Source organism: Mya arenaria, chromosome 4 (genome assembly GCF_026914265.1).
Source record: "Mya arenaria isolate MELC-2E11 chromosome 4, ASM2691426v1".
NCBI classification, from domain to species: Eukaryota; Metazoa; Mollusca; class Bivalvia; order Myida; family Myidae; genus Mya; species Mya arenaria.
This window is the reverse complement of record NC_069125.1, coordinates 36,013,002-36,029,186: the sequence shown is the minus strand read 5'-3', so window position 1 is coordinate 36,029,186 and position 16,185 is coordinate 36,013,002. Positions and strand designations below refer to the sequence as shown.

The window sequence follows — 16,185 nt, the reverse complement described above, 5'->3', positions numbered from 1 at the left end:
TACAAATGTGGGAAGCGAGAATTTGATACTTTTAGGACGTTTAAGTTTCAAAAACACATATTTTTGCAATGGTTTGCTGTACAAGAGCTTTATGGTAATTTTATTTTGGTTTAACCACCTAAATGTGTGCTGAAAATAGTTCAAACACCTTCTGGCAACTGCACTGAAATACACGTTTATAAATGAAAACAAACTGTGTGACAAATTAAACTTGTGACAAACATTCCATAATATTAGTAAATTTTCGTGCATTATTGTCGTCGCATGGACTCCATGTCAGTTTGGAATAGGTTTCATCGTTGTACCATTGAGGGTCACGTGATCAAAATCGACCAGCCAACATCATTATTCTTAAATAAAACTATGACATATGTTTGATATATAAACAACCTTTGTTAACAAATAATTGTATAAACTGATTAAAGAAAAGAGATACAAAAAAACATATGCCTTATACCGTTATTACAAACCTTTGGACGTATCTAATGGATTTTCAATAACTTGCAGACTACGGTTTTTCATAGCTTGGTTTACGAATGAATGATAAATTGTAGGGACTGTACGTAACCAAACAATGCAATCATCATGGTCGTATCATTGTTTTATTACGTCCCTTTTCTTCAATGAAAAAGATTCAGCTTTTAATTGAAATATTAATAAATTGAAATAAAAAATAACAGTGAAACAATGATTAATTTGTTTGGAAGAATACTTAAACGAATAAGTTCTTAGTTGTAATATGAAAAATATTGGTATATAAAGCAATATGGTATACTTAGCATTAAGAAGGTCACATGGTATGCATATTTCGTAGCGACAATGTGCGCGCTAACTTTAGAATATAATACTTTTGGTTTCATAACTAAAAACATAATACCTTAAGTTCGTAATTGTTAGTATTACAGCACCTGGGATTGTTATGACCCAAAAGGGTGGCATATAGTTATCTGATCGTCTGTCTGTCCACCCGTCCGTCCGTCCGTCCCCACGCTTTCCGATCGATATATAAAGAGCGCTTAGGCCCAGGGTTTGTAAGCTTTGAGGCAGGTTGGTCATGACCAGCAAACAATGCCTTTTGATTATGAGGTCAGTTTGTCAAAGGTCAATGTCGTGGCGACCTGAAGACTACCTTCAGCTGCAAATCGGTTTCCGATCAATATATAAAGACCGCTATGGCCCAAGGACCTCAAACTTCTAAGGTAGGTTAGTCATAACCAGCAGATGTACCCTAATGTTTAAGAGGTCAGTGGGTCAAAGGTCAAGATCCTTGTGACGGTAAGCTGAAAATACACAGTTTCCTATCAATAATTGAAAACGCTTAGGCACAGGGACCTCGAACTTGTTAGAGGTCCCTTAAACATGACCAGCACCTAGTTTGACGTCAGTTTGTCAAGAGTAAAGGTTGTGGTGACCTTGAGCTGAAAGTCCGAATTCATTCAATAACTGAAGAATTCTTGTATCCAGGTACCTCAAACTTGGAATGCTAGTGAATTGCATCTGCTTCCTTTAGGTCATGTTTCAAAAACATTCGCGGCGTCTTGGTGCTTTGCGTCTTGTATACATAGGTAAAGAAGTATATAGATTAAATAGCTCTTAAATTTGTTAAGTTGCAAATCTAATTAATCAAATTTATAAATGTAGTTCAAATCCCTTTTTAAAAATAATTATATATACATGCACCAAATGCACCAAATATTCACCGGTATCTATTAATCCTGGCATACTATTGATTAAGGTAAGTCCACATTTTAAAATCATTCCTTAAATTAAGAACTTAGCAGTGAACAAGATTTTTTTTTATTTCAAGGTTATGAACCCCACGGCTTCCTTTACAAAATTGTCATTTTGATATAAAGCTTCAGCGTGTGCATCGAATATAGTGTTATATCACGTGGTATCCCACATGGGTGGGTATTCTACAACGTGGTATCTCACGTGGGTGGGTATTCTACCACGTGGTATCTCACGTGGGTTGGTGTTCTACCACGTGGTATCTCACGAGGGTGGGTCTTCAACTCGGGAAGGCCTCTATGTGTTCCCTTCCACCATTAAGATTTCTATTTTGCTTTCATGCCCTGTTAAAAGTATTCACTACTTGCTATTTGAACACATTTTAAGCTGGAGCACTAGGACTATCTAACTAATGTTTGGTGGAACCGTGTTCATCAATTATGTTAACTAGATGTTTATTTTTTTTTATTACCGCTGTCGTTTTGTGAATATTAATTGAAAATTACTTTGTATATTTTGAATATACAATGATGTTTATGATGAGTGAAATTTAACTGTCTCCTTATAAATTATTTTGGGTATACGAGTGTCACTGACTCCTCAAATATTATCAGATTTTTATATTCATAAACAAAATAAAAATTGTTTTTGATTTTTTATTCAAATGTAAGGGACAAGTTGGTTGTATTATGTTTTTGCCTCCATTCCTTTTTTATTGAGAAATTCTAATTATTTTACTTTTATATGAAATAAGGCACTGCAGACAACCGACTGTCGCTGTACGAAGAAATACATAGGCATTTGTATCTATTTACCTGGAGTTTTACCTCTTCGTTCCGCTACAGGTCACAACTCAAACTCATAAATGATTATCTTATGAGCCTTGCGAACATGTTTGTGCTATCTCTGGTATTTTCTATGCATCATAACAATACACCTTAGTACACCCCCCCCCCGACCGTACTGTTTTTCCGCCCCAAAATCGATTTTTGTAGACCCGAGTCCCGGGAGAATGGTGCTTGATACAAAAAAATAAACCATGCTATCCGACAAGGATATTTAAACAGGGCTTTCAATGGACCTTACCTCTCGTGAGATATCGTCAATGACCCGAGGTTCGCAAGTAAGTGTCACCTTTGACCGGAGAAAATTTCAATGCAAGAGTCGTTAGTCCTGAAACTGAAGATCAATGGGGCCGCAAACCATGTGCTGAACGTTTGTTTATTCAATTAAAGCGTCTTTAAAGTAAACACATGTCAATAGCAACTAACGCCCGAAGTGACAAGTGAACAACCCAGTCCATTCACAGTAGTCAAACTCAATGTCGTGTATTACTCCGCAATTATGTAAATGGATACCTTGGGCAGTTTTAGCTAACTACGAACAACAATGTCTATATATCAAGAATTGAAATGTTATTTAATTCAATTTCACCTACTAGCTAAAAATAAAACATAAATCTTGGAAGTTTGTTAATGTGTAAAAAATTAAACTATTTTTGTCTAGCTCTCATGCGCATGCACATGGTCCAAAAAGCGCGGGAAACAGGTGCTTTTACGGTTACTTCCTGTCAATTTTAATGAAAGTTTAAGGAGAACTATTTGACGTAAATCCTGGTCTATCTACGGTTAAGTTTTATTACATAACCTGTTGATGGCTCTGCCATTTTTATAAAGGAAAACTAAAGGGATATTGGCAATGCTGAATGTTTTTGTTTACCTCCGGAAGAATCCTAAGGTGAAAATAAAACTGAAAGTAAAAAGCGAGAAAAATGTCATCGCACATTGTATTTTGACAAGGATGCATCCGATTACATAACAAGTGATACATGCATCCTTTTTAACTCAACGCTTACCGGTACAACTTCGATAACATTGAAATATATCGCCAGTCTTCGTAACAGATTGCTACGAACATCTAACATATTTTGGTGGCCAGTACAGGATGTTGCTATTTTTAGTAACGAAAGGTATTTTCCCTCTATTTATAGGTTCTACATCGTAGTATTTTGAACTAGATGATTTATATTGTTGTTTATTAAATAAATAAAATTGGTTATTTTTACAACAAACAAGTCATAAGTCATTTGATCCTACTCAAGGGAGCTTATAGTAATGTGCTAATACTTGCAGACAATACATTCAACATTCCGATCCAAAGGTTTATTACAAAAAATAAACCCTACCTACCGACCCGTAGGATTTTGAGGCCCGTGACCAGAAACAAGAACTTTTTTTGGCCTTAAACAAAGAAGTATTACTTGTGACGTAGGGTGAAAGTAACAGTTGTTGCACACGATCAAAGGGCTATAAACAATCAAATAAATATATATGAGCCTTGCGACGCAAGTGAACAACTGCCACCGGTACCTTTTGTACATCTGAGTTATTTAAACAGTTTTCTGAGCCAATTTTGCAAGACGTCGAGACCAAGTCTATGATAATACTATAGATTTTTGAAAAAAACAAAACAAAAAAACAACAACAAAAAAACAACAGAGTAATGAAGCACATTGCAGTATCCAGGGGGTGTGGACGTTATTTCGTTTCATGCAAACATTAAGTGGGAAAAATGTTTCAGTGCAAACAAATGGTGGATTTGTAAGGGAAAGTACCGAAAAAATGTTTTTAGATCGGCATCTTAGATTGGAATAACTTTTAATGACAGATTGTGGGTTACGGTGCAATGTTTACAAATAAACGTGTTGATTTCATCCAGTTTTCGTATTCTTTATCGGCAAATATGGCATTTCTGAACATGGTTTAACTGTGCTTGTTTTAATTTACTTTTTTTTTCCAAGCTTGATGGTTATCACCCGACCGTACACGTTTCCTAGCCGATATGTTTCCTTACCCCCCCCCCCCCTCCCCCATTTTGTTTACTAGGCATATAACGCACATTTTTTTTATACTGAGAGTCGCTTACGATCATGAGTCGTTCAGTGTGTTATGCGTTGTCTATACACGGCCTTTCGTACTTGGGTTGACGTTGACATTTACATCTGGTATCAGCATCTCTCTTCCGGATTCCTTTCTATTTCGAAAGAATGTTGCATTCAGTCGATGTTTTTGTAGCAGAGTACGCGTTTGTTTTTTTGGTTTGCTCAAAGACTTACATGTTGTAGAAGATATGCTATGAACAAAAACCCTCAGACGCTGACTTAGACGATAACCGATTGCAATAATGATTACTGGTCATTTCCACAACTTTGTGTTATATAATTGTTATTTTCTTCGTGCTAACATAAGTATAAATTATGTGTTTTTTTTTATTTTAAAATCAGAAGTATGGGAATTTTTTATTGTAATTGGTATCGTATTTGTCATTTTTGAATGAGACTGATCTTATCAAATCGATCGTACCTTATTTGTTATATAGGCATTCAAACTTAATTATGTCTCCTACTTCAAAGAGGAATACATGACAAGGATCTAGGTTTTGATATAAGTTTTGGCTTAAAATAGCTTAGATTGGAATAAATTAAATTTGGCAGATCCATTTACAACACATTTCCATCAAAAATAGGTTTGGATATGGACTGACAAACGGTTTTCTGGACACATAGTGGACTTGAGAACAGTCAGTATAAAGTTACAAGTTTCTACATACCCCTGTGTAGGCAAATAATAAAAATAAATCTGACTTGTTTGCCTATGTAACTGGCCTTGACCTTGATATTGAAGTGGTTATTTATTTATGCTAACATGAAGAACAGTATAAAATAGATATCTGCCATACATGAAGATATACCTTTAATTGACACTAGCACAATTTTCTATAAGACTCTCACAGCAATGGCAACGTTGTGACCACCTTTGACATGCTGTTATGCTTTGAAACGTTGGCTTTTTCAAAAATAAATCTGAAAATTTTACCTAAAATATTATTTTAATTGAAGGGAAATAATATTTTCAACTCAACATTTCTTGACAAAAACTAAAACTAAATAATTTTAAACTACAAAAAGAGAGGAAACGGGGGACATTGTTGGGATTTTTTCATACCTTGAAATGATAATTACCTTGACCTTATAGTGGTCAGTGCTGTGTGTAAATTTGAAGTAAAAATAAGAGAAAAATATCCATGTGAATATTCATTCTAATCTTAGTCAAGAAATTTGCCATATTTTAACATATCATTTTAACTGAATTGAAATTACATGGCAGACATTTTTGACGCCATCTTTGATCTTCTTTTACACATCCACAAAACTCGTTGAGAATGTATGTCATCATTTAAATGCAGCATACTGTAGTTATTTCAATTAAAGATTATAGTCATGCTATGAAAGAAGCTCTGTGTTGCTATTTAAATCGAAACAGGGGCTTAAAAGATTACTGCCAGCAAATATGCTATACATGTGGACAAGAAAATATAGAAACAAATGTATTTTAAGAAAAAAACCGGTATTGGGTCCTTAACATTATCATTTACATTTGAAGCTACATAAGTGAAATTTGGATCACGTGTACAGTTTTGAAAATAAATAATGTTGTTCTTCGATTACCTTGACTATGACTATTTGACATTCTTTGGATCATGTGTTCCGTTTTGAAAAGAGATATTAATGTTTTGCTTGGACGACCTTGACTTTGACGTTTTGACATAATTGCTGTCCTCGGATGAGCTTGATTGTGACCTTTTGACTTACTTTATTGTTTTTGAAGCTACATCAATGGAATATGAATCATGCTAAGAAAATAATTATCAATTTTGTGCTTGCATGACCTTTACCACTAAACGTTTGACAATATTCATATTTTAATCCCTGGTAGCATTGCCATTAATCAATAAACTCATTCATTTTTACAATAAAATAACAAAGGTTTAAAAATTTCACTTAGGTGAGCGATTTAAGGGTCATCATCAAAACTCAAATAAGAGCTTTGTTGTTAATTACTATTTAAACATTGGCAGAAATAGCTCTTTTTCCAATATCTTAGAACGTAACGCTAATGAAAAAATAATTTAGACTTAAAGAAGAATGATGAATAAAGTGCATTGAATGAGTCGGTAAGCCTAGTAAAAACGTGCATTGTTTCCACGAGATATTTTAATACAGACAGCTTAAACGGTGAGCAAGGTCGTTTCTGAAAATATCGTTTTAACATATTGGAAACTATGTTTATACTCATCGAATCGAGGCAGATTAATACCCCAAACAATGAACCAGGAAACCTCGACGTACCTGACATTACTGCCCTTGTTATCATTCTCATATAAATCAAATAATTAACAAGACAGTGTTGAACGATTTAAAAGATGATAATTGATTGAAATACATATTTATGCATTTGTTTCAGCTTTAGTTTATGGTAATTATTTCAATAAGTTTCCCCTTATTCGTATTGTCTTGTTATCATTTTTTAACTGAATAACATACATGTACAGGCATATGAAACAGAAAATCGCAAAGATGCATTGCAACTGCAGTTAGCTAGTTCATGCTTTGCAATAAACATATTTTCATATTCCTTTTGTTTTAGTTCATGTAAATTATCTACCTAATTTCCTTTTCCATTTAAATTAAAAAATATATATAGTTTTATGATTTTAACTAAGTATACCGGTTCCATATCATATGTATGAATAATAAAACATGTAACTCTAGCGTTAATATTAGAAAATTCATTCTCCACTTTTAGCTTGTTTCTTTTTTAACAAAATCAAGCCAGTGACAGACATATCAAAATATACATATGAGACTTGGAACACATGTTGCCAGAAAACATATGCTCATATCTTACATGCGAGTATAATTCTAGCTTTATTTTTTTGCAGTTATGACCTTTTTTAATTTGAAATGTGTACGAACTCTTTACAGCGCCTAACTTGAAAAGTCTAAAACGACCTCACATATCTTACACGTATAGATTTCATTGAGAAAGAAGTGAAGTATGTGACTTCTCTTGTTGAACATGGCGTTATGGCGCATTTGTTTTATTTCTCATAGAGAGATTCGAAAGGTATGGGGGAAAATGAAAACAAAAATAACATACTCAAACTACTTTAAGGTAATCAATAGACATATTGTAATGATTTGATGCTAAAAATAGAAAAATGGTTGTCATATTTAGCATTATTTTCTTCAGTACCATACGGCAGATATTTACATGTAAACATGATAAAAACACAAATGAACAAACAAAACATATACCTTGATAGTTAAATATATACAAATGCCATGAAATAATACAAAGTCTACCACCTGACCCACCTAAACATTCAGATCAAACTATTTGAAGTCTTCGGTGTGCATATTTCAATTTCACTAATTGCCTGTACAAAAAATAAACGGGTCCTGAAAAAATATTATTTCATAGAGTACAAATCATATCTGATTGATGCACTCGAACAGTGACAAATGGATCATGAAAAATGAACCGGAGATGTAAAAGTCCTTAAATATACCATTTTTCTGTGAATGAATTATTTCAGTCCTTTGGGTCCTCTTCGCTTTAATGTCAGTCATTTAGCAGGTATTTCAGTGTAGCCAGTTGAATGCCTTTCAGGAACATAACAGATTCTGTTTGACTGCAAACAGAAGACAAAAAGAAGAAAAGCATATATTCGCGACTAGGCTTGATCAATGAGTATTACTAAACAATTTGTCGCAGATGATATTTACGTTAAATAATGTGATGAATACCAATGCTTATCAAATTTAATTATGTGTTATATTTATAACGCTATTTATTTATACAGAATCCAGTTTAAAAGTTACAACCCTCAAGTATCATTAACAAGGCCCTGCACGTCTGCTTTAACACTCAGGACATAAACAGGACATAACGGCCATATCACATAATCTGATCGCTAAAATCATCAGATCATTGGATGTGCAATATCCTGTGACTATAAACGGAACGTATCTGATTGAGAATCCAGCATTATGTTTATCTGTACCTGATTTTGCCATGATAATCATTGTTCATACCGCTCCCAACAATTTTCAATTGCGCAATGCAATGAGAAAAACTTGGGCCAATAATACGAACTATAATTCCCTAGGAAATGTTAAAACATGGGTTTTCGAGCGTTGCCGGAACGCAAAATGTATCCTGAAAGTTGACGATGATATCGTCGTTGATATGTACAGATTATTTACTAAAGTTATACCAAAATATACAAAAAAACGAAACAAATCCTATGCAATCATATATCACCATGATGTGCTTATCATACTGGAAAAGAAAAAAAAAGTGGTATGTGAATGAAAACCATTTTAAGGGACAGAAATTTTACCCTGAATATTGCAGCGGGTTTCTGGTCCTCTTTTCTAATGACGTCATACCAGCAATAATCAAAGCCACAACGGTGACGCCTTTCTTCTGGGTGGATGACTTGTATTTGTACGGCCAGGTGCCAAGCAATGTACCAGGTATTATATACAACGGTATAGAACAAAAGGACCATCTGTTGGACGGCGACAAAGCCTTAAAGTGTTATAGAAACGAAACCATGAATCAAAAATGTAATTATCTTGTTACTGGTTCCCGAAAAATGTAAGTCCATCCATCAGGCCGTCGTCCGACTGCCCGGGCCAACATAACGGTGTTTGGGGGTTAGGAGGCTAATGGTTATTTTTTCTTTTGAAATAACACGTAAAACTTCACGTTTTAAGTGGCTTTTTTATGAAGGGAAACAGAAGGAGCTTATCTCTTCCTGCGATACTCTTGTTTTAGAGTTGAAATGTTCATATGCTTTAGTTTTAGGTGCTTTACACTTTTCAAACTATTTTTGTTTAAGACATAACATACACAGTTGCATTAATTCACCCATTTCAGAGCCGGAAAGTTCGTCATAACTGAATGTTGTTTTGATTTATTGGTCTCATATTATACCAGCATGCAGATAAATCCAACATGCATCGAATCACACTCCCCATTTTACGATGAAATGCTTGAAATCTGAATTAAAACGAGTCAAAGCTGACAACCTCCCTTTCCTGGTCAAAATAAACGTTGAGACTACCGGAGTTCTCCGAAACTTTGCAGAACCATGTTCTCGCTTCACCAGCGGTAGCGGTTGTGGATGATCCCCCCTTGGTCGTAGTCATCTGCACGGAAAGCCCAATGCCAATGCCATACAAACAGATATCAAAACTAAACAGGACCACCATGAATTGACAAGATTATATGTTCACTAGGTACTTTAAAGATGACTTTTTAATATCATATTTAATTTTAGATTATTTTTCAGATTGGCATCAATTTGTGTATTTTAAAGTTGACAGTAAATGTATAGGCTTTCTTAATAAAGTTATTGATTAAATTCACTAGTTTAGTGCTTTATTATTAATGTAAAGGGAATATGAATACACGCTCATCAATTTCATGTCATACTTGCAATAGTCATTCTTATTATATATATATATATATATATATATATATATATATATATATATATATATATATATATATATATACCCGTTTGCTTCACATTTCAGTGTTTTCGTTTTCATTATTTAAGCGTAGAGCTCTGTACATACATGTAGACACTATTTATTTTAACATTCCACATTCAACATTTACTATACCGTATGTCAGTAAATGGTATTCAAGATAGCTTACATTAACACCCATTTACACATTTATTGCTATTCATAAAAAGTGGCTTCAATTGTTATCTCTCATTAATCATTGTTACTTGTCATTTGTTATATCTTAATTAACGTGCCATATTTAAATTATGCGTAGTGTGTTACAAAACATGTATTTGTTCATGTTTCGACTCATACATTTCATGAATTTCGTACTGGTTATTTTTTTAATTTGAATGTCTTTATGGAAATTAAACGTTTAAATCTTGCCAATTTACGCGGACGTTTAATTTTCATAAAAATGTTGAAACATTTTTTGCATATTGACAATGCACGCCCTTAATAAAAGTTTACGTTTTCGCCCATACCTCTGTATTGCGTACTCGTAATCAACTAAAGCAACAGATGAAGGTATTTCTTTAACCAGGTTTTTGTCATTTATTCGTATTTGGTATTTTTTTATACTGTTTTCCTCTTCGTTTATTGGGGTTAAAATATATTTTTCATTGGAGTTTATTTTTTTATTTATTATATCTTTTAAAATATATTTTGACGTGTGCTCCTTTACTAGCAGACAAGCGTTTTTATTTTCATTATATGCATTAAATCATCAATAATAAATGGTAAAATGAAATGTTCGGTATAATATAAGAAATAAAACATATCAGTTCCGACCATATTGCATTGTAAGGACCGGCCATTCAGCCCACGAACGAATATTGATCTCGGCTAACACTTCCGTCCATATACACCTTTAGGGACTGGCTGACCTGTCCTTATTATGACAGCAAGAAATCTATGAACATGTTGACACCAAGAAAAATGCAATTGTTGCGAAACAAGAGAAGAAGCTCAAACAACCCAAACAACTTGTTAAAGCACGCGACTGTATTGCAAAACAACCTTCTCCAGAGAACAATGTGAAAACAGAAGGGAAAATGCTCAAACTAAAAAAGGAAATGGTTCAACCTTTACAACATTGCACCAGAAAAAATGCTTATAAATAAAGAAAAGCATTCAAAAAACGCGCAGTCCCCGGGCACCAACAAGACCAGCTACAGCGAAGCCGTAAAGATGGGAAAACAACAACAGCAACGCAGCAGCATTCAAAAAACGCGCAGTCCCCGGGCACCAACAACACCAGTTACAGCGAAGCCGTAAGTATGGGGAATCAACAACAGCAGCAGCATCAACACCAACTCCAGCAAAAAAAGCAAAGGCAACAGAAAGATCACCGACACCAACAGCAAAAGAATCAACAACAACAACAAACCAACCATCAACAGCAACAACAAAAACAAAAGAGAAATGGCAACATCCCAAAACAACACTGGAGAACGGTTACCAAAAAGAACAAGAATCATCGAGAAAAGCAAACCCTGTTATCAACAATAGAGAGACTAATCCAGTGCCTACGAATTCAACAAAAAACCGGAGATTCGTCAGACTTTCAAGCAGGAGGAAATGGAAAAAACACAAGAAAATAAATAAAGAAATTGAAAGGGGGTAAGAAACCTGTTTTAAACCTATCAAATAAGATTTTAAATAACAACCACTACCGCTTACTTGGAAAAGATTTGAAATACTGTGTAACTCCAAAACCCCATAGTCAAATTCAATTTAAACAAGACATATTTGAATTTACAAGGAGGCTCAGGCTTAAAGAATTTTTCGGAAATCGAGAGTATAATGAGCTCTCAACAGAACATGAGAATACTACTGAAAAATGGGAAAAAAGAAACAAAATAATTCTACATTCATTCCTCATTCAGGTCGAGATACTACCTTGGATTTTTATATTGGTGCAATTACAAATGAACTTTTGCTTCAAACCAAAAAATATAAATATCAGTCAAATATATCACCTGAAGAAATTCCAGCATTAAAAGATCTCCAGGAAGATAAAAATATCATAGTAAAAAGGCAGACAAGAGTGCCACTATTGTCATTATGAATCGGACAGATTATATAAATGAAGTAGACAGACAACTTGAAAATGATATACATTATTGTAAACTTTCAAACAACCCACAATAACAGTTCTCCAAGGAAATTATACATGAAGTGTCAAAAATCAATAACATCAGTGAAAAAAATAAAAGCAAATTACTCCCGTGTACTAACAATAGAGTGCCTGCTTTCTACGTACTGCCTAAGATTCACAAAGATTTCAACAATGCTTTACCGCTGGAATACCCGGGCCGACCTATAGTATCGGGATGCAAATCATTAACAGAAAATTATCTTCATATGTTGACAGAGTCTTAAAATCTCACATGGAAAATTTGCCATCTTTTGTAAAGGACACTACAGACTTCATCAAGAAATTACGATCTTTATCCGATTTAAAAAAGATGCATTTTTAGTGACACTTGACGTCAGCTCTCTTTATACTAACATTCCACATGATGATGGTATAGCAGCATGCAGATCCTTCCTTGAACAAGACAAGTCTAACTCTCTTGGATATATTGAGGACATCTCAAACTTAATCAAACTTGTATTAACAAAGAACAATTTTCAATTCAACGATGCAAACTACCTACAGATTTTAGGAACAGCTATGGGCACGAAAATGGCACCGTGCTTTGCATCTTTGTTTATGGGAAAGTTTGAACAAGATTTTCTTAAAACTGTTCCAAAAAAAACGTTACTATGGTTGCGTTTTCTTGATGACATTTTCTTCATATGGGAACATTCTGAAGATGAATTAACGGCTTTTCTTCACGATATCAACAAAGTCCACAAAAATATTAAATTTACAAATAATGTCTCTAAAACAAGTGTTTCATTCTTGGATGTCCATATCGAAAAAGACTTAAAGGGTGGTTTGGAAACAATCGTTTTTGAAAAATCAACAAATTGCCACCAATACATAGAATATTCTTCGTGTCATCCAAAAAAGTGCAAGGTCGGCATCCCCTACAGCCAGGCTAAACGCTATAGAAGAATAACATCAAGTGATGACCGTTTCCATGAGGAATGTGATAAACTAAAAACATATTTTGAAGAACGAAACTATCCAATTTCTGTTATAGATGAAGCTGTTTCGAAAACATTTTCCATCAGTGCAGAGGACGCCTTGCAGCCAAATGTTAAAACATCGGAAAAAGACATTATTCCTTTTGTGTGTACTTTTAATCCATCATTACCAAACATTGGTAAAATTATAAACCAATATTGGGGACTACTCAGATATCCAAAAAGTAAAACTGTACAAGATCTCATTAACTACAAACCAATTGTTGCATATAAGCGGCCTAAAAATATTCAAGATATACTTGTGAATTCTAAACTTACAAATGTTGTCACTAACGGGTTCGTTACTGAATGTAATAGATCCAGATGTTCACATTGTTGTACTATTTTTGAAAATGACAAATTTTCAAGTACATGTTTTTGCAAAGAATTTAAGATAAATCATGGATTGTCCTGTTCTTCTACAGGTGTTATATATGTTATCAATTGCAAAAAATGTAAAAAGCAATATGTTGGTCAGACACAACAAAAATGTAGTCAGAGAATGAACAGTCATAAGTTTGATATAAAGCATTTTCCAGATTCATATACAAATGTGTCTGAACATTTTAATGCTCCTGACCACAGTATCAATGATTTTTCTTTTATGCCAATTGATAATATTGAGAACAATTGGAAACGATTATTAAAGGAGAGTAAATGGATGCACATTCTTGGCACAGTCATTCCTTATGGTATGAATTCAAAAATATTATTTTAATTCTTTTTGCAGAATTAAAAAAAAATCACAAAATTAATCTGGTTTATAACTGTTTTAACTTATTTAATGTTGCATAGTTTATACTGGTTTATTTATTGATGTTTGTTTATGCATTTATATTGCATTTTACCAGTATAATTGTATCTCTTTAGATCCTATAAGACATCATTTTGCGCAAAAATGTATGCTATATTGACGTTATCAACGTTGACGTCATTTGATGTTGACGTCATTTCCTGTTCATTATATACATACAACCTGATGAAGGCCGAATGGCCGAAACGTTGTTTCATAAATAAATAATTTGTGTTGAAGTTGGACTTCTTTAATTATCACCATACATACTGTCCTTATAATGTCATATGACCCTCAGTGGTATATATAAAACACTTATTGTGGGTTTTCTTTTTTCTATTATGGTTAAATATGTATCTTCATTTGAACCATTTACATGGCAAATACATAGATAAATGGGCTAGCTTAGACTTGTTGGTTGTGGTTTGGTTTTTACTTTCGTCACCGTTAGACCCGAAATCTGCAATATAATAGCTCGAATAACGTTGGCGACATCTATTATAATCACGAAATGTTTGACTCAAAATCCGATATGGATCCGAATTCTACCGGGTTTGAACATAAATATCTAAAATTCAAAGGAAATACAATACAATAGAACTCTAAGTGATAAAAAACATTATGAACTGTTCAAAATATTAGGATTGTATTTCGGAGGTATCCTTATTTAGATCACCTTTTCCTTGTATTAGTTGTATTATGACTTGTTCATGCATAATAAAGTGAAAATAAGTCCCTGATCTGCTTCAGTCTGTTAGTGTTTCTCTTGAATATAACACTGCAAACAACGATATATTATTTCATTAGGCTGTAGGCCGCCAGAAATCGCATCCGAAGATCAACACAACATTTTTAACTTTCGGTGAATTAATGCGCACACGGGCGTATCCACCCCACCGGTTAGACCTACGATGGTCACCGGCCTAATTTACATTTACATTTACATCGAATATACCTGCTCTAATAGCTATGGACTGCGTTCTGCATATTAATTAGGTTGCTATAAATAGCGCTGTAATGAGTTTTCAATCTGTGTTATGCGGTTTATATAGTTCGAATTAGCTGCGTTTTGCGTAATTTAACGCATTTGGAATTGTACAAAAACAGTTATTTTAATATCGGCGAGTTGCAGAACGCAATATTAAATGCGAAATCCGCAGAGTTTAAAAATGAACGCATCTGAATCAAATAAATACATGTATTATATACCTGTGTTTAGATTTTGCTTTGGCCTAGGACCGATAACATCTTCATGTACATTGTAGTAAAGAATAGAATAGGGGTCATCGCATTCGGACAGGTTTATTCCCTGAGAAGTCGTTAAAACCCGGAAAATTATGGATCGTATTATGATTCAATTAAATGCTAGTTAGGCGTAAAATTCATAATGTTTTAAATGAAATCGTAATCGTAATTTTATCCTACAATCAGTTTTCTGGACATTGTAGTTCATTCATAAGTATATTTTGTATGTTTTAAATTGCATAAATCGGCTTTCACTTGACATTTTTATTGAGATTGTTAGTTTTAGCTTGTGTTTGTAAAATATGTGTCGCATAAAACCATTCTAACTTACTAACTTTTTAACCATTATGCACCAGTCAATTGTAACCACGGCCCCCACATGTCCGGGGGTGTACCGGGGATAGCCGGGGAAAGAGGCCGTGTTTTTACCTTCCAGGTGGCCCCGCAGTGCCGGGTGAATGCGGTGGTTTTGTCTTCGCGCCAATAATAGCGGAGAATGGTCCTTACCTAAGGTCCCTGGGGTACGGGGGCATTTGGCGGGGATTTAACCAGCAGTTCGTCCCCGCAGGGCGGGGATTCTACCCGGGCTTGCCTGGACCGAAAGTCAAAGTCCCCGCTATTCCGCGGACCTGGGGGAGCCGTGGTTACAATTGACTGGTGCATTACTGAATTAATATAATACACTTTTCCTATTCAAATCAAAAGGCGTAAAGCGTTGACAGGCTATCGACTTGCTACAATTTGTGTCATATTCATGTAATGCCGAAACGGAAATTATGTGATTATTTCTCAGTATGTCTCAGTTATTTTATTCCGATATCTTGAGAATGTAGCATAACGCAAAAACATATTA

At 34.2% G+C, this 16,185-nt stretch overlaps 1 pseudogene; it reads left to right on the top strand.

Annotated features, from left to right (window-relative positions):
- The first annotated feature begins 1,903 nt into the window (after positions 1 to 1,903).
- On the top strand, positions 1,904 to 9,240 carry LOC128230779 (uncharacterized; annotated as a pseudogene).
- The last annotated feature ends 6,945 nt before the right edge of the window (positions 9,241 to 16,185 follow it).